Source organism: Canis lupus, chromosome 13, assembly GCF_048164855.1.
Source record: "Canis lupus baileyi chromosome 13, mCanLup2.hap1, whole genome shotgun sequence".
NCBI lineage: Eukaryota > Metazoa > Chordata > Mammalia > Carnivora > Canidae > Canis > Canis lupus.
In genome coordinates this window covers 2,828,279-2,848,376 of record NC_132850.1, presented here as the reverse complement: position 1 = coordinate 2,848,376, position 20,098 = coordinate 2,828,279, and the positions used below count along the sequence as shown (strand labels likewise).

The 20,098-nt window shown below is 53.9% G+C and overlaps 1 protein-coding gene across 8 annotated transcripts in view; it reads right to left on the bottom strand.

The window, feature by feature from the left end:
* HIVEP3 (HIVEP zinc finger 3) overlaps nucleotides 1-20,098 on the bottom strand; it is a 459,420-nt gene that overhangs the window by 111,106 nt on the left and 328,216 nt on the right. The window contains exon 1 of one of the 8 annotated variants that reach the window (XM_072771657.1): nucleotides 14,190-14,306. The exons of the other annotated variants lie outside the window; for them this stretch is intronic. The gene's annotated coding sequence lies outside the window, so the exon portion shown is untranslated. Of the gene's footprint in view, nucleotides 1-14,189; nucleotides 14,307-20,098 lie in introns of those variants that run through there. 8 annotated transcript variants of the gene reach the window in all.

Below are 20,098 nucleotides of genomic sequence, written 5' to 3'. Positions count from 1 at the left end.
CATTGCCCTTAGAAAACTCGTCATGTTTCCACACCGAACCAGGCATGTGCAGTTTCCACAGTGACTGCAGGAGCAGAGCCAGAAATAACCTCGCTGAGGTGGAAAACATCCCTTCCTTGGTGCTCCACTGGCTCTCAGACACTTACTCTCCCTTGTCGCTGTGGTCTTGCAGGTGCAAGAGGCCCTTCCAGGGCTTGGTGGCCACTTAGGGGGACGGGCGCAGTGTGGACTCGCCCCCAGGGATCTGAGTGCGGCTGGGCTGGCACCCTCGCCTCCTCATGCGCCCTGGAGAGCTGTCTACCCTCCTTCTTGGGCTCACCACCGCTGAGCTGGAGGGCCCTACAGCATCGCAGCCCTTCCTTCTCTGACGTCTGGCCACCAAACACTGGGATGCGCTGGGTACGCCTTTGGCCCCGACACACGTGCTGCTCGGCCCTTGCCCCTCCTCGGGCTTCCAGGATGCGACTGGATCCTGCCTGGGATGCGGGCCCAAACAGGGAAGCGACCACTCTCACGAGCCCAGGTGGTCCCCTGCTCTGCCATTGGGGGAGGGGTGGCAAGCCCACCCGCCTTTTGCATGTCTGCCCTGGGAGACCCATAAGGGAGCTGGCTCTAAACTCTATCTCCTCCCAAGGTTCCCATAACCCTCTAGGGAGGTTTCCTCTAAGAACAAGATCTCATCCCCTGTGGGGGCTAAAAGATGTGCTGAAGTATAGAGGAAGCCAACAAATATCTAGGCCGTGCTATCCACATGACACGTATGACATGGTGTCCTTGGGACCCTGGGAAATACTCGCCATGGCCTTCTCATGTTTTACCCATCAGAGGCAAACAAGAGTGAGCACAGCTTCTACGTGCTGGGTCGTGGGCTGAGCATTTTGCATGCACTTAGTTCACTGGCTCCTCACCTGGACTCAACCCTTATCAGTCCCATTTTACGGAGAAGCGGAGACTCCGAGAAAGCAAACAACTTGCTCAAGGTCACACAGCCAGACAGTGGTAGAGCCCAGACTGGACCCCCATGTCCCAGATCCCAAAGCTGAGGCTACTATAGCTACTGTGTCACTTTGGGGGGCGGGGGAGCGGGTTGGGGGTGGAGGTGGAGGGAGGAGGCTCACACTAAATGCTAAATGCTGTGTTTCCAAATTGCCTCCTAAAAAAGCCCAGAGCCATGCAAGTGTCTTCAGTTTTGTGTCTTTGTATATACTACGATTCCTTGTAAGATTTTGAGCGAAAAAGAAGTGAGGAGAGGGGGAGGTTCCACTATTTAAAAGGTTCGGCAGTCACCAACCCCATCCTTGCGCTGGGGACAAGGCCAAGGCCCAGAAGCAGACGTGTCTTGCTCAAAGGCAAGGCCTTCGCTGCCGAAGCCAGAGAGCTTTGCTTGTTTCTCCTGCTCCTGAAGGAGCCTCCGCTTATTCTCCATTCAAGCCCTCCGCACCGCTTGGCACAGAATTTAGAATCAGACGTGGTGTGGATCCTGGCTTGCTTTCACCGTGCTGAATGCCTGGCGGCCTGGCAGTGAGGGCAGCAGAGTCTCCGTTTCCTCGCCTGTACCGTAGGGCCCGTGTGGGTTAGGCGAGAGCAGGCACAGACAGGCCGTGTGTCAAGCCTGAGCCGTGCGTCATGATCACGAGTCCTGAGCGCAGTGACAGGGTGAGGGAAAGAGCCCTATACTTAGAATCAAAAGCCTCTAGCAAAGCCCCAGCTTTGATACTCACCACTACGTGCCTTCAGCCACCCACTTGACTGCTGGGAGTCTTACTCTTGGAGATAAAATTGTCTCCATGAGGGATCGGGATGAATTTGAAATGAAGTAACGCAGGGAAATGCTGGAGGCTCGAGCAGCCCCTGGATGAGGGAATCCCAGCCTCCACCCTACACACCATCTGACTCCATAGCTGAGGGGCAGGGCCTAGGAATCCTGCATTTTCCCAAGCCCCTCTTCCCCCACCATCACGCTATCCCAGGTAGTCAACGGACCACATGGAGAAATCACTCCAGAAAGCCCTCAATATGTGTTTGTTCAACAGAAGAGACGAATCCTTGAACATCTGTTGAGCTGCACATGGCTTCTGGAAGGCATGGGCCGGAGGAAATAAGCAATTTTCTCCAAATACACTTCCTGTGAAGTCCAAATGATGGGAATTGGGTTGGGGCTTCTAGGAAGGGGAGGATGATGCAAGCCCTCCCCTCCCTGAGGAGCAGAACCCACGAGCTCTTCCTGCCCGACGACGATGGGGAGACACCTGGCGAGAGGGTCAGTGCCCAGCGGCTCGGGGTCAAACCCAGGGAGGGATATTCCAGGGAGCCCCCTGGGGACCCGTTCCAAACCCTGCTCCCTTCAGCATCTTCATGCCGACAGGAAAGAAAGAAAGAGCTGAAAAATGCTCATTAAATCTGCATCTGGCACTCAATTTGGCAGGGTTGCCAAAATTCTGTAAGACTTAGAATTAAATTAGCAAATTGGAAGTAAAGTGATTTTAAGCAGACATGATGGCATTCATGAGGGCCAGGTGGAAGCCAGTGGGGGGAAGGGACCCAGGAAAGCCCACATGCCCAGGGGTAGGAAGGCCTGGCCGCGGACGGACACTGGAGAGAACCAAACTGGTGAGTGGACCTGACCCAAGCGAGAAGATTCGCCCTCAGAATGAGCAGGTGCCAAAGGTGGCCCCACGCTGCAAGGTGAGGAGGGGCACCTGCAGGGAGACAGGAGGTGTGGGGGCCAAGAAGAGAGGCCCCGGGGGACTGCTGGAAAGGAGACAGGGTGGGCTCCCCAGCCCGGGCTCTCCTGGAGGGCAGGCACTCAGTGTGGCAGCAGGGCTGTAACCACTTATGAGCTTGTGGTTGGGGCGGGCGGGGGAGAACTCAGGGATGGATGGGGGGCGGGGGGGTGCCACGGGGTCTAGGCAGGAGGGGAGAAGGGACACGTACTAAGCTCAGGCACAGTATTGCATGTTCGTCAAGCATCACCTCTCAATGATCCTGTACTGCAGACATTAGCCTTTGCTCTTCTTTCTCTCTTTTTTCTTCTGGGCTTCCTTTTTTGTGTTCTTTGTTGAACAATTAAATTTTTTAAATTTCTAAAATTTTAAATTAAATTTTTAAAATTAAAAATAAATTTTTTGGGATCCCTGGGTGGCGCAGCGGTTTGGCGCCTGCCTTTGGCCCGGGGCGCGATCCTGGAGACCCGGGATCGAATCCCACGTCGGGTTCCCGGTGCATGGAGCCTGCTTCTCCCTCTGCCTGTGTCTCTGCCTCTCTCTCTCTCTCTGTGACTATCATAAATAAATAAAAATTTAAAAAAAAAAAAATAAAAATAAAAATAAAAATAAATTTTTTAAATTAAATTAAAAAAATTTTTTTAATTTTTTAATCTTTTTTTAAACCCCACAGACGTATTTAACGTAAACTACTTAATGCAAAAAGGGGACAAACGTCCCTTGTGCTGCCCAGATGAAGCGACCACTCACACGGCTTCCCTGGTATATGTTCCCATTCTGCTTCCACGAGCACAGAAATGTATTTCAACGTGCAGACACATGCAGAATTATTTCACTTTCTCTGTATAAGAATGGGATTGCATTAAATATATCACACGGAAACCTTTTCCTGGTTAAGAGCACGTTGGAAATGTCTCCCCGGGTTGGGACTTAGATGTTCACTTCTTTCTTTTTAAGTGGCCACGACATAGTCCACGGTACAAAGTCTCCGTCGCCTTTCTAAGCATCGCCACTGCTGGACGTTGAGGTCATTTCCAGTTTGTCCATAAGGCAAGCAAGGCCGAAGGGCACGTCCTCATACGTAACACAGCTTTGTGCGTCTGCATTTTCCTACAGCTGGGGAATTGCCGGATTGAAGCAGGCACAGGACCAATGCTCTAACTACCATTAGAGGCATTTATCATTTTCATTGATACCAATTTAGACTTGCAAGTTCCCTTTGACCCTTGCCAGCACCACGTCTCTATCTGTTTTCTCACTGTTGCCATCTGTACGCCTTCTAATTTATAATCTTTTGGGTGTTGATGGCTAGCATTGGTCCTGTGTTTAACGGCCATTCGGAGAACTACCTGTTTATATCTTTTGCACACTTTTGAAAACTTGCTTTTTTTTTTTAAGGTGATGGATTGCTCATTAAGAGTGATGACTAAAAAAAAAAAAAAGAGTGATGACGACTAACAGGTAGCTTTCTGAGTACCAGGAACTGCTCTAGGTTCCCCACAAGCTCACAGCATTGACTCAAAACCCTAAGACAGAGGTGACAGCATCAGCCCACGTTTACAGCCAAAGGAAGAGAGGCTTCCTCCTCCTTTGGAGTCCATATGGAGTCCATAGACTCCATATGACGTCTCTGGTCACACATTTCAGATGCAGGACAGGCCGGAGTCTAAGAGATGAGCTGAACCAACCATGTCATCCTCAAATGAGATGTTTGCAAAGCTTCCCACCCCACCCCCCACCCTCCGCCCCATCTAAGGCATCGAGAAAGAAACCTTCCCCCCCCCCACTTAAATTTTCCCTCTTTCTGTTATTTCTCCTTGATTGTATTTGTGGAGTCTTTTAAGAGCGAATTGTTCTCATAATACCAGGTCAGGAAACTGAAGTTCAGTTTCTGACAGAGGCAATCACAAAATGGAATTGGACCCTGCAGGTTAGATGGGACACAGCCATCCTCAGGGATATGCCTGGAGGAGCCTGAGTAGGCTTTGGTGGGGGCAGGATTGGTGTGTGGGGACAGGAGTCAGGGAACGTGGCAGCTGAGGCCCAGCAGTTAGGGCTTGACAAGCAGGCAGGTGGTCTACGGGACCCTCCCCTGTGGGCCACATGGACCTGGGAAAGGCTGGGACCCAGGAGTGCTGTGAAGATCAGCCTCACTGGAAATCATCATCGAATCAAAGGGTGTCCTCACCTCCCCGGGCATGTCCACTGACGGGCACACGGACCCTAACAATGCCCTCCTTTCGGTGTGAAAAACACACCTGGGTATGTGGAAGCGCAGATGCTATTTGCAAAAAGCCATACTCGACAAAGACCCGATTTGGGCCTTTAGTGGCATTTTTTTAATGTGGTTCTTTTTCAGCTCCCCAAAGAGCCGTGTCACAAGTGGGTTTCTGGGTTAGAGACCCACCGCATGGGCTCGGTTACCCTCATCTCAGTGACATTACTGCTGTCTCCCATGAACACAGCACACGGCCGGGCGGGGGGTGGGGTGGGAGGAAGGATCATTTGCATGCCATTTGCCACTTTTCTTCTGAGAAGAAAGAAATTAAGTTAACAAAATCGGAAAAATGTGTGAAACTGACATGCTGAAACTAATATGCAGAACCAACTTTTAGAGCCACAGTTTAACATTCATGTTGTTTTTTTCAGCTTTGACCTCAGATGACTTTAGCATTTCCCCACATTTTCACGTGGAACTCCAGTCCCGCCACTCCTTTGACATATACACACATTCCTGACGCATACCCTCGTGTGTGTGTGTATCCCAGGTCTTACACGTACATCCACATGAGACATATATGAGTTCTCTGATCCACCAAGCATGCAAAACCGCACATAATACCTACCTACCTCTACACATGTGCACCCCATTCTCCTACACACACTTTTTTGGAGATTTCCAATGCACATCTTCCCTGATAAAGACCCCCAACTCCTACAGCATATGGCCCTTTTGGTACATGGCTGTAGCACATTTATTTCCTCCCTGTAACACATCTTTCCATCTCTCTGCCCCGTGTTCTCTGGCACACACCTTGGGAAGTGCTAGACTTCTTTATTTCACATGATCAGAGCCAAGTGAAATAAAAGGGCCCATCTTGGGGGCCCCTGGGTGGCTCAGTGGTTGAGCGTCTGTCTTTGGATCAGGGTGTGATCCCAGAATCCTGGGATCGAGCCTGCTTCTCCTTCTGCCTATGTCTCTGCCTCTCTCTGTGTGTGTCTCTCATGAATAAATAAATAAAATCTAAAAAAAAAAAAAAAAAGAAAGGAGCCCATCTTGGAGGGCCATCCTGCTCTCATAAACATTAAATGCTTTCTAACAGACTCGTGATGATGGTTTCCTGTCTGCCTGAACATCTCTGGCTCCTCCTCTATTTCAGGGTAACACCAAATGCTCACATGCCAAGGCGACATGTGGAGTGACTTGAGCCTTCTGGAAACCCCGAAGAGACCAAGTGGCCCAGGCAGGCGAAGTTATGTCGCTCTGCAGTTGTGCGGTGAGCCTGGACCAGTCACCTGCTCTGGGCTCAGAGGTTCTCAGCCAGGGGGGCCACCGGAGACCCACCTAAACTAGCTCACTTGTTTTGTGAATGGGGAATCCCAGCCAGAAGGGAGCAAACCTCAGAATCCCTTGGCCCCAGGCTCTTCCCTTCAATCCAGAAGACACCCTTCCCTGGCCGTAAATGTTTTCCACCCTAAAAGAAAACCAGATTCGCAATAATAGGCCCTTCCCATTCTCTGATTCTGTTCTCACTACCTGGCACCACTTCTTCCCAGCCATTACTCACTACGATTCATACAGTCACATGATACAGCTCTACAGATAAAACTAGGTTTCCATCTGTCTGCTATAGCATCAAGTGAAAATGAGCCGGTGAACTTTCATCACGTGTAAAGGGCACGCTTGGTAGAGCCTAAAATATAGGTCATACTGTGTACTAGAAACTCATTTGGGGGCAGTCTCCAGCGGAGATGCCTCCAAGAGAACATGATGCCACACCTCGGGTTATACTTTCACCTCTTCTCGCACAGGCCACTCTAGGTAGCACACCTGGGGTACAAATAACAGCAGGGACTCAATTACTTAATGACCTTTGAGGTTTTTCCTCAATAACCTTGAGGAGGCCAGCTAGCCGGAACATACGTGGATTTATTCATTTATTTTTGCTTTGGAATAATGTCATATTGACAGAAAAGTTGCAAAGATAGGGGAGAGTTCACATATACCCTTCACCCACTGTTCTTTAATGTTGACATCTTACATAACCGAGGCACATCTGTCAAAGCGCAGACAGTGCTATCAGCACACCACCATTAACTAAACTACAGGCTTTATTCAGCTTTCACCAGCTCTTCCACTGATGTCCATTTTCTGTTCCAGGATCCAACCCAGGATCCCATACTGCATTTTAGCCATCTACATCTTCTCCGTCTCTGGATTTATTTAGTTTGCAAGAAACAGTGTCCTCTACTGCATGCAAGGTGGGATGCTGGGTGCCAAGCTGCCCTGTAAGGAGACCCATGGCATCTGATGGGCAGTGGAGTCCGGGTTTGGGTGTCCACTCTACCCCTCACTTGGAATATGGTCCTGGGTTTGTCACTTCATATACAAGAGTCTTCCGAGGCCCCATCTGCAACACGGAAGTGATTCCTTCTACCTTGAAGGAAGGCATTCTGAGGCAGTCTATGCGGACAGGCATTTCGAAGGCCTAAAGCCCAATTCACTGAGAGCCCCAGCCGGCTCACTGTTATTCTTATTATTAGCGTTGCTATAACAACAATCACGAATTAAATTCGGTATCCTGTATCTAAAGGGGGATAGCTCTGAGTCTGAGCTGCCTGGCTGAGCTGACCACCTGAGCTTCAAAGAAGATCTTTCCATAAGGCCCCCACGTATACCACAGAGAAACAAAATTCTTCTTAAATTAGTCTGTTCAGTTCCACATTTCCTGCGTGGCTTTGCTCACGTGTCACCTTCTCAGTGATAATTTCCCTGAGCCTCCTACAAAGTCCCCTGATCCCTCTCCCTGGCATTCTCTGGCTTCTAACCCTACCTTGTTTTCCTCTATGGCACTTACCCCATTTGGCATTATTACACATTTATGTGCTCCTTTGTTCACTGTATGCCTCCCTCTGCTGGTTTATAAGCTCCAGGAGAGCACTGGCTGCTATCTGTTTTGGCCACTGCTGTATCTTTGGGCCTAGAACAGTGCCTGATACTTGGAAAGTGTTCAACAGATATTTGGTACATGAACAACTGGATGCTCAGTTTTACGCTGCATCTCTTGCATCCATCCTGATAACCCGAAAACAAACTCTTCTAATCCAAATGTACCATTTAATTCAAATAAGAGAAAAGCCACTTGGGAAGCAGATGGCTTTGAGGCTTCTAAGCCTTCTTTAAAAAAAGGGGGGGGGATAATGCCTTTCTTTTTAATTTAATTTAATGCCATTAATACCCCTTCACTTGCCTCCTGTCCCATGAGCAGCTCTGGCAGTTAGAACCCACAGTCTCCTCCTCATCCAGAGTCGGTCTGCTGGCTTCTCTGCACAATCAGTTCCAGCAGAGCCCAGGCTGGAAAAAGTTGGTGAAATCCTCACACCCAGCCAACCTACTCCATTACTGTGGCCACTCAGCACTTGTACATCAAAGGCCTGCAGACCTCTCAGAGCAGGAAGAAAGCCAGGGGATCCTGCAGACTGGCCTTGGGGAGGACACTAAGGTCCAGAGAAGGGAGACGGAACTGGCAAATGACACACGGTGGCCTAGCGGCGGGTCCCGGACAGAATCCAGGATTGCCGGCTCTGCCCCCTGGTTCCCGATCCTTCTTGGGCTGGACCCACTCTCCCATGCCCACTTTCACCAAGGAGCATGCGCTTATTTCCTTGAGTTCCTATCTGGCTGTCTGCCCACCTGTGCCCATTCTTGGGTACCTGATGAGTTTGGGTGGCAATAGGTGGAGGTGAATCTTCAAAAGCAGCAACACAGAGGACAGTAGAGCCAAATGGAGAGGAAATGGGGGTCACATTTGTTGAGAGCCAGATACTCTTTCATCATTTCACCTAACACTCATAGTGCCCTGCAACAAAGGTGTCATAACCACATTATACAGTGAGGGAAAGGAAACAGAGAAGTTTAAAAATACAGCAAATCACACAGCAAGTGCGTAGCAGAGCCAGCGGCAGAGTGGAGTTCCTCCTGGTTCCTAAGCCCTTGCGCTCTCCCCAGCGGTTCTAGTAGAGACCCTCACACTTAGCACTCCAGAGACAGGTAGGTCCTTAAAACAACAGACTATTCTTCTGGAAAAGTAGCCAGAATAATCCCGTTCTGGAGATGCGGAAAACAGTATCTAGAGAGGAAATGCAACTTGTCTGTGCCCACGTGGCTAGTGAGCGGTGGGATCCACCAGGCTCCGAGATTCTTGAGGAAGCAGCCTCTCTCCTAGTGCTCTGCCCAGAGCTGAGCCCACAGAAGGACACAATCCACTGGTGGTGAACAAACGCGTGAATGATAGAGTAGGTTAGAAGCGCACCTCCTGCATCTCCCACAAGCCAGGTGTTTCCCCCCAGCTGCCCCGTACACGGGCGTCGGGGATGGGAGGGCCCGCTGATGTGGGGGGAGCACAAACCTCACTCCCCCTCTCTGAGCCAATGGATCTGTCAGAGGCATGGAAAGTGCTGCTGTCCCTGGTCCCCACTCGGCCCTCAGCTCTCCCCCAGAGCTGGAGCTCCGCAATGCAGAGGAGCGGAAAGAGGGCCGAGCCGGGGATGCTTCAGCCCAAGGACTGGTGTTTACGACCTGGAGTGTACCCTCTTTTCAAAAGTCTGCTGTTTGGAGCAAACTGGCCCATTTTTTATTGAGCCATGTAGTAGCCAATTCACAAATACTGTAGTTGTTTTATCATTATCATGCATGTTTTATATTAACCACCGACACTACTGGTTGCTGTGCACCTGCTACATGCCAGACACACACATCTCCTAAGATGCCTGACGCAGGTGGATTCCTATCCTCCATGCGGCCACCCTGTAGGTCAGTGTTAGTGTTCTCATATTACAGAATAGGAAACTGAGGCTTAGGAGAGGTAAAGGGACTTGGCTGAAGAACATGCCAGATAGGAGGAGACACAGACTTGGGTCTGTCACCCTCCCACCATGCAGCTGGTGTGGGCCTGGGACAGGGAGGTTAGAGTCACAGCTAAGGACGTAGGAACTAGAGGCTGTGCCTGCCAGACTTCCGGGGCACTCAGGTGGCTGGGCTCCTCATCCCCAGGCTGAACTTCGAGCACCAGGGCTTCTCCACATGCCCACATGCCATCCTGAGACGCTCTGAATCATTTGGGGTGGGACCTGGAAGTCTTCCTTTAAAAACTGTCAGGTGACAGCAAAGGATGCCCTTGGTGAAGAACCCTGTTCTCAGTCCTCGGGGGCGGCGGGGGGTGAGTGGAGCATTTTCTCACATCTGTACCCTCTTCCAGAGGGTTCCAAAATGTTTCTTATGAAATCCAAAGAATTTCATGGTTTACAAAGAGTAGTTCAGAAGCTGAGACCTTACAATTCTCAGATTTTCAAGAGAGCGACAATAATTCTGATCATCCACAAGTGAGGTGTAAAGGTGTGTCTTTATTCACCATGACAACTGCTCCCAAACAGCGTGCTGTTTATGAAAAGGACTTTGGAGCCCAAAGTCCTGACTTTGAGTCTTAGGTCTGCCCTTTACTAGCTGTGCAACTCCAGGCAAATGCATTCAACAAAATAGTCATGCAGCCATCAGCTCTGGGCCGGGAAGAGTGAAGATACAAGTGGACCAGAAAAGCCACCACAATCTCTCTTAGCTCACAGTTCCTCATCTGTAAAAATGGGAACCAACAGGTACTAAGTGCCTATGACAACATGTGAGGCCCTGGACCCTCTGGTTCTCTCTTCACTCTCCCAAGGGCCTCAGGAGGCAGGGTCTCCTATATTCTGCTTTGCAGCTGAGGAAGCAGAGATTCAGGGGCCGGGTCAGCGGCTTGGATGAGCCTGCAGTGGCCGTGTGGTGGTGACAGAGCTTTCTCCCCACCCTAGCACACCCCCCTCGGCCGGCCCTCCCCCCCTTGGCAGATTAGCCCACAGAGTGCGCGGGATAATAGGAGAGAGTGCTCTGCAGCCGATCAGGAACTGCACAGATGTATGACATCATGGTTATTAATAATGGAAGCGGCGCAACTAATTCACGATCCCTCCAGATGGACCACCTGAATTGTTGTGAACCTCCTGCAAACAGAGCATCAAATTTTATCACGGTAGAGCTGGCAGGGGCCTTAGGAGTCCAACCCTCTCCTCATTTATAGGGTTTAGAGGTAGACAAGAAGGGAGGGCAGCTCCCCGAGAGCCCAGAGGCAGCCCTGCCCCCATAGCCCAGGACTCGCCAAGTTTGGCTTTAGTGATGGAGCCACTGAAATCAGGCACCAGCCACCACCCTCTCCAAGGGGTGTCGGTAAGGGACACGGCATGAGCTGCAAGTGCGGCGTCCCCACGGGCCCTGAGCCCAGCTCCTTCATGCTGCAGGGCCTTGAACCTGCTGTTCTTCTGCTCCGAATACTCCTTCCCCAAATCTCTGCATGGCTGTCACCTTTTCATCATTCAGATCTCGGCATAAATGTCAACTCCTCACCAGCGGACTCCCTGGGCCCCATCTTTAGCTTCACCCATTGCTCCCTAACCATCACACTTCCATGGTGTGTGTCACTGTTTAGCCTTCTCTTGTCCATTACTATTCATTCTCTCACCCACCCCCCAACCCACCCCCGGCGGAATGTGGGCTCCAGGAACAGAGGATTCAGTGGTTTTCCGTGCTGTAATCCCTAGAAAGGTGCCCGAGACCCAGCAGGCACTTAGCAAACACGCTCATGAGTCCCCCTGGATGTTGGTCTGGGTCACAGCCACCCTAGCAGCCAGCAGTCCCTTGCTCGCTCCCTCATTCAATAAATGCTTATTGAATCCCCTCCTCGGTGCCAGGCATTCTGCTGGGAGCTGGGGATTCCAATCAAACAAATGACACAAAATCCTTGCCCTAACAGAGCTGTGATGGTTGATTAAAACAAACAAGACAGAAGCCAGAGCTGTCAGTCACGTCACATGTGACCAAATGATAGCTGACCAGAAAAAAGAGAAAAAAGGTGGGGGGATCAGTATGGCAAAGATGGGAAAAATGAAACAACTCTGGGGAAATGCAAACATCAGATGGGCTCTGCAAGGGCTTCCTATATGCTCAGTACTCCTCCCGAGGAGCTGGTGCCAGGCACTCCCACCAGCTCTGGGGAGGTGGGGACCAGGGGACATGCCCATTGCTACAGGTGCCTCTGAGCTGCAGCCTGGAGCACCACAGGATGGATGTGTGTGAAAGTGTGTATAACGGTGGAGGTGTGTGTGTACAGAAGCAGGTGAGTGAGAGTGTGCATATGGAGGAGCATGTGTGTAGGTGTGGGATATGAGTGTGAATGAGCACACCGGGTCGAGTGTGAGCACATTTGTGCACAGGGAGAGAGGGATTTGTGTTTATAAATTGATATGTGAGTGTGTAGGAGTGTGTGTGTGTGTCTACGAGGTCTCTGCTTCCATGACTCTTTACCAAAGGTTCTACACCTTTACACACTAAAGTCCCCAAAACAAATGACACACAGTAGCGACCCAATGACCATTTGATTCATTCAACAATAAATCATTTAAATCTTTATGTTTGTCTAGTACATCCTGCAGAGTGTCCACACAAAGCAACAAAACTGGCTCCAGAAGAGAATGATCAACTTCTGGATATAACTGAAGGGGGGTGAGAGCACTGGATGAGGAGTCTGGGTTCTGGTCCCTGTTTTACCACTATCTTGGGATGCTGTTTAAGTTGTGTGACCTCAGAGGGGCCACTGAACTTCTCTGAGCTTCTATCTGCTCTTCATTCAAGAAGGCAATTACAACTTAGCTCTCGAAGTTTGGTTGCAGGTCTGCAGCACCACAGCATCACCGCTGGTAGCCCCAGAAGCACTGTTTCCTAGGACAGGAAGCACGTGGAACTTGAAAGGGCTCTGGGGTCAACAGGGGAAATGCTGGCCTTGACAATGTCAACCAGGTTCTTTTATTGCAGTACTTCTCAGAACCTTTAATTTGCCAATATGGATGGTAATTGTCCAGCGGGGGACCAAGAGCTTGCAGAATCTGCCAGACTTGTTAGAACACAGAAACCTTTACTCACCACACAGCTTTCAGAACTAATGCTCCACAGAACATGCTTTGGGGGCTCCGATAGCAGGCACACAGGACACTTATTAGAGCCCCCTTTCTTGCAGATGACTGAACAGAAATGGCACTCCATCTCCCTAAATCACAGAGCAGAGCCATGGCAAATGCCAGCCCAGAATCATCCAAACCATGGCAAGCGGCATGTGCACAGGGCTTTTAGATCTACAAAACATTTTTATTTACATGATCTCAGTTCTCCCCGACAATATTCACGTGTGGACCTTCCTACCCCTCCCCAGTTTGCAAATGATAAAATGCAGCTGAAAGAAATGAAAGAACCTGCCCAGAGCCACTAAGTGATGGGCTCAGAACTTGACTTGACCCGTTTGCACTGTGTCCTTGATCAAAAACCATCAATGAAGACATTATGGGCTTTTTTTTTTTTTTTTTTTTTTTTTTTTTTTTTTATGGATAAGCCATTGTAGCCACTGAGCGGAGCCCCCTGCAAGATGCAGCGGCTGACCCCACCTGCACCTGTTCTGCAGCCGCCGCCGCCGCCGCCGCCGGCACTCCGGGCACCCTGCACTGGCGGCGGGGAGGGGAGGGGAGGGTGCTCAGAGAGATGCCCGTGGAGTAGGAGCTGCTCTGGAAACACCCCGGCTGTGAGGCTGGGAGTAGCTCCCTGCCAGTCACCACACCCTCCCCACCATGCCAGGGACACCCCCGCCCCCCCGGCTGTACCCCTTGTGCCAGGTGCCATTCTGCAGGGTGAAGGGAGCGGGGGGGGGGGGGCGGGCAGAGCCAGAGCTACGTTGTTTAACTCACTCCCCAGAAGCCCGGGAGCACCGGCTGAAACTGCCACCGCCTCCAGGGGGAGGGCGGCCGGGCTGCCAAAGCCCCTCCGCAGGCCCCCCTCCCCGGGCGCCGGGTCCCCCGGGAGCGCCCGGCCCGAGAGGCGTGGCGGGGTGAGGGGCTGCCCCGGGCTGGGGGGCGCTGTGCCAGGCGCGAGTGTGCGAGGGACGCGGGAAGGCGGGAACGCCTGTGTCACCCCAGGGCGGTCGGAGAAGTAGCGTCCGGGAGGCGCAGGCGGGAGCGCGTGCAGCGGCGCTCGGAGTCCCCGCGGTCCCGGAGGCGCCCGCCCCGCGCCCAGCCCAGTGCCAGCGGCGCCCGGGGAGGCGCCCGCGGAGGTGCCCGGGGAGGGGGCCGGGGAGGCGCCCGCGGAGGCGCCCGGGGAGGGGGCTCGCTGCTTACCTGCCGGGCGGGGGCCGCCCTCCGCTGCTCCGGGCTGGGCTGCGCGGGGCTGCGCCCGGCCTCCGCGGCTCGGCAGCGCCCGCTCGCTCGGCTCCGCCCGGCTCGGCTCCGCCCGGCGGTGCCCCGGGCGCTCGCAGGCGGCCCACGCGGCGCGGGGTGGGCGCGGGGCGGGCTGGCGGGCGGGCGCGGCTCCGGGCCGCCCCGCGGCCGCTTGGAAGCTCCTTATTTGGGCAGTGATGTCAGGGGAAGTCGCAGCGCCCGGACCACCCACTTCTTTCCATTCACTCCCCAGAGTTTCCTGCCGCCCGGCCCGGGGGACCCCGGCGCCCGCCCTCGGGGCGCCCCGCTGCCCGGTCCCGCGCCGCTCGGGGTCCCGCGGGCCGGGGGGGGCGGGTCTGCGCGGGGAATCCCCGGGCCGGGCGGCGCGGGGTCTGCGGACAGGCCGTGCCCTCGGGCGCCGCCCCTCCCTCCCTCCGCGCCCGCCCCGGCCCGCGCTGTCATTTCCTCCCGGGCCCTCCGGGAGGGCGGCCAGGGAAGCCCCGCGGACCCTCGGCCGCACCCCGCCCGGCGGGCGCCCATCGCCGTCCCCGAGGTGCGCGCTCCCCGCCCGGCGCCCCGGGGCCGCCCGCTGCCCTCCCGAGGCGGGAACACGCGCGCGGGGCTCCAGCCCTGGGGAGCCGGTGCGGGGCACCCCGGGCTTCCCGACCCTGACTTTGCCCTCAATCACTCGGATCCAGGCTCTGGCCAGCCCCACTCGGCCCCCCCACCCCCCAGGGAGCACAGTGGCTGGAAGGGGGGCGCCTGGACACCCCTCGGGAGCCGCGTTTGCACACTGGCTGGAGCGGGCGGGGGGGGGGGCGCCTGGACACCCCTTGGGATCTGCGTTTGCCACATGCGCCCCCTGAGGCTCAGCCGAGTCAGGTGATCTGCCCGCCGCGCGGACCCCAGGTCTGGCTGCCTCTAGCCAAGCTGCTTCGGGCCAGGAACAGCCTCAGGAGGGCCCAGGGACTGGGGCCTAAGCCAGGACTACAGCAGGGCGACCTCAGTGCCCAGGGTGCCACCTGAGGGAGGCATCCTCAGGTCCTGACAGCTCAAGGACCCACAAGGTGACAGGCCATTACTCTGACCAGGGAGGCCTGCAAGAAGGCCCCAGGAGGCCCTGCCCATCAAAGGGAGTGGGTTCCCCCTGCCCAGAGGCCACCTGGGTCCAGGGGACATAGTGACCCCGGGGGATTTCTGTGCCTTCTCCATACAACAGCACCCAGCAGAGGTTCCACCCTCCTTCCAAAGGCAGCTTGAGCAAGCAAACCCCTTCCAGACCACCAGCTTCACTGGAGGGAGCCCCGACTCCCAAAGGGGCACCACACTCCTAGGTTCTGGCAGGGGTGGGGGAGCTGGGGGGCAGCGGGGAAGCCATAGCTCCAGGGCTCGCAGGGTGAGAAGGGAGGGGGGATGGCGGCTGGACACAGTCACATGCACAACTGCACACCTGCCGCCAGTCGCCAAGCCTCCCAGCTGTGCTGGTGTGCGCCACCACCCCAGTGTTCCCCATCTTCCATCAGCTCCCAGAGCCTGATCTCAGCTGTAATTGGGTTCTCCCCTCTTCCCACAGGGAAGGACCGCACTCCCCAACCTGGAATGTAAGGCCCGGCAGCTCAGCGCCGCCGTGACTTGCCCAGTGCCCCGCCCCCACCCACCCGCTCTCCAACCTTGCACCAGTTTTCAGTCCTTGGGGTCTGCACAGACTTTCCTTCTGCCCGAGATGTGGTCTCCCCTCTTCCTGCTGCCCTTCACACCCTGAATCGAGTCTGCCCTCCATACAGGTCCCTCCCTCCTCCCTTGATTAGGGCAACAGGGACACGGTGCCCCCTGGGTCAGGTCCCTGTCCATCACTCCACTCCTGCCCAGTCTCCACTGTCCTGCTTTTCACTCCTGCATTTCTGGTGGGAACAACTCCAGGTGGGAGAAAGTGGATGTCCTGTCATGATTCATATGCCCCGAGGGGTGACTTTTCGTCACTTGTGCAAAGGCTCAGATGACAGCCTTGCTCCTGCGCCGTGATGAGCACCCTCCCCCGGCTCTGAGGAGTGGCCCTGCCCCACTGGAACCTCCCAGTGGATTCAGTCACCTTCCTGTGCGGCCACAGGCAGCTCAATGCTTCCTGCCTCTAGAGATGCACCCATCTCCCCAAACAGCAGTCCGCTGGGAGCGCTCTCTCCTCTCTCCAGCTTGGGAACAACAAAGAACTTCCATCTTGGTTCTTCTCTCCTGCCAAGACTGACAAGTTCACAAATGTTTGTTAAATGAATGAAAGGTCTTCCGGGGCAGATTGAAAGACAAAAATATGAGAAGGGGCAGGATGATCCAACAAAGAATTGTGGCTGAGGTGCAGGGGTGCAGGCTAGGGGCTGGGGTAGAGGGTGGGCTTCGTGGCCAGACTGGACTGGCTGCTCTGGAGGCCGAGCCAGGGTGCCATCAATAGAGTGGCTGCCCTGCTGGAGCTCTTTCCTTGGATTGCTCCTTTGTTCCAACTTTCTGTGGCTTGGGATTTGTCTCCCCACTCCAGACTCATTCCTGTGCAGCCCCATCCAGGCAGCCTGGGATGTCCCTACCCCAGTCCCCCAACATGCCATCCTGAGCTGGCCTTAGCAAGGTGGAGAAGGGAGGCAGGAAGGTGTCATGTAAGGAGCACTTTCACAGTGCCAGACATAGTCACACTGGCTCCATCCATCTGTGGCCATTCTCCAGCCTGGAAATCCTCATCCAGCTTCTCCCACAACTAAAGCCACCTACCCCCACCTGGAGACTTAGCTCCCATCCCAGTTCTGGTAAATTCTCACCAGAGACCAAAAAGGTGTTCAGGCCTCTAGCCACAGGGCTCAGGATGCAGGATGGGGGCAGACAGCCCTGCTTCAAAGCTAGCAACTGAGCCCAACTCCTCTCTGTGAGCCACCACACCTCCCCTGGGGCCTGGGGCACCTTTCCCATCCTGTAGCTGGATGGATCCCAGGTTAGAAGGCAGGTGGTACCAGGTGCCAGTTTCTTCCTATCAGCCTATCCCCAGCATCTAACTGGGCCAGGTCTTGAGAAATTTCCAGAGCTTGGCCCTGGGGGCCTTCTCACATTCCTTCATTCCTCACACATGAATCAGGCCCCTTCCCTGTTATGGGAACATACAACTCACAAACCTGTGTTGTAGGAGTTCCATCCAAGGATGGAGACTGGCGGGTAGATGGATCGTCCCCATAAGAACTTGCTAAATGCTACATTGCTATTTGCCAAGCTGGGGCCGAGGTGGGGGGCACACAAGGTGGGAGATAAGATTCATTCCACGTCTGGGGCTATAATTCAGGGAGGCTGTGGCCCAGGTATCCCAGGTTAGATCGCTGACTGCTTATTTCCATGGAAGTGCTACACACACACACACACACACACACACACACCCTGGGCTTGGTTCTGCTGTAAAGTCAACATCACTCTGTAGAGACTTCACAAGCTAGAAGAGATTATAGCAGAGGGCAGGCTTGGCATCTGATCTGTCCTCTAGGAGGCTGTCTCTCTGCGAAAGGTCGTTTCCAGCTCCTAACAACCAAATTACAGACACGGTTTGAGAGCACCTGTCATTGCTAAGGAGCCGGGGACTGCCATGGTGTTCTTGGGAAAGCTTTCCAAGTGGGGTTGAGCAATCCGCCCTGTGGGCCCTCCAGGTGACTGATGCTTAAGTCTTATACCTACTTACCAGCCATCCCCTCTCCAACACCCTGTCCCCTGTGGCTACACTCTTCTGGACTCAGATGCTTTGAGTCATTCTACTGTTTGTGTGTGCACAGTGTGCACAGGCGGCGGGTGCTCTCTCCATAGGTCACACGAAACATCAGTCCTCACTTCTCACGGAGGCAGCCACCTCTCTCCTAGTAAAGAGACCTACGGACTCTTACAGTTCACAAAGATCACCCTCTGGGGTCCCAGGCTGAGGTCCCAGCCTCCACCTCTCTCCCCAGCCTGGGGGCTGTGTTTCCAGCTTCCTGCCTCAGTGGGGGCACTCACGTCGTCCCTGACCTGATGCTGTGGGTAACAGAGGGGCCCTTAGAGCTACGCGGACCTGGGTTCAGATCCCGGCCCTATGCTTCCTCTGTGACCTTGGGCATAGTACGTATGTCACTGACCTTGACTTCTTCATCTCAAAGGGCTGCAGTAAAGCTTTGAAAAGCGACTGCAGTAGAGCCCTTGATGGAGTATCCAGCACCCAGTAGGTGCTCAATAAACAACAGTAATAGTTATTCTGTTTGCACACTGTGACCTAGAATCCTGCTCCTCCCATACTGTTTGCCTTCACCAACAGGGGCACCCAGCACCCCAAGATTGAAGCCAGAATCCCTTCCCCATGCCTACTGTCCACGCCAGGTCACCACCATCTCCCGGTTACGGCAGCCTTCTCCCTGGTGCCCTGCCCACCCCTCCCACCAGTCCACTCTCCACACAGGTGGAACTCCCTAGGACAAAGTCAAGTGGGTCCCTGCCCAGCCGAACTACCCTGTGTATTAATGCCTTTTATAACTGCACCTCAGTTTACCTGTCCCAGCCTCCCGCCCTCTGTACCATCCCTGTCTGCCCTCTGCTCCCACCATACAGAATTGCTCATTGCTTCTGAACCTGCCAAGTGCATTTTGCACATGCAGTTCCCTGTGCTATTCCCGTCACTCCTATCTGCTTGGCTGGCTCCCATTCAGCCTTCCAGGTCAGCTCAGAGGCCACTTCCCTTACGGAGGCCTCTCTGTTCTCCAGGTGGCAGTGGCTACTTCCCTCTCAGTGAACCTCCAGCACTTGGTACACACTGTCTGGCACGTGCCCAATGACATGTAGTCATCTTGTTGCTCTCTCTGTCGCCCCTTTTATGTTCTGCAGCTCTGTCCCCAACCACATTTTACTCAGGGCCAGGAATGTCACGGGTATTCAGGGCAGGCCAAGGACCCCTCTGGCCATCCTATCCAGTAAATGACTATAGAGGGCAGCCACCCTCAAGCCCATCGACTTTGTTTTCCCCAAATGACAAAAGCATCCTCTTTTCCTACACTTCAGACTGACCCTTTGGCCCAGCCTGAGCCCTGCATCTGCCTCATTCTGGCTTTTCAGCAGCATTTCGGGGGACTCCGTGGGGCCCAGGTGGGGAGGGCGGGGCCTTTGGTTCCAGGAAATCAGAAGATTAGTCAAGTCACACACTCTCCTGGCAGCTATGAGAACAGGTTTTCCCCAAGCCAAGGGACTGACTTGCAAGATCATCAATAACAATAAATATTTACTCTGCACATGGCTTTGACTTGCCAACGGGAGGTGCCGAAGTAGTGCATCAACTTCTAAGGCCTGGATAGAGACAGTCTGGGTGCAGGTCCTGACTCTGACGCTGACTAGCCACTGAACCCTGCTTAGCCTCAGTTTTCACAGCTATAAAATGGGAGGAGAACAGCTCTCAGGGAAGGATTGCAAAGATGAAATGGGAGCTGATGAAATTACAGGAGAAAATACATTTTAAGTATCAAGAGCAGAAGCTGGCAGCAGACACTCAGTAAAGGAACCCCCCCTTCCACTCAGGCTCTTTGGGGGATACTTTGATGCATAAAACTTAGTCTTTGGCAGTAGCTCATAAAGTTGGGGGAGAGAATTTCACCATAGCCCCATAAACACAGAGACAAGGTAAACAGTAACCGGTAAGACAAGAGAGAGTTTTGGGAGCAGCGAGGGGGAGAGGGGAATTCTGGGACGGCCTGAAAGCCCTCTCCCCTTGTGTGACTTGTATCCAACAGTGACTGCGGCCGCCCCTGAGGCCAGCCTGGTGCAAGGGGTGGCGGGGCGGGCAGTGGGCAGTCGGGAAGAGATCCCAAAGCCGGACCGGTGAGGCACGATGGAGCCTG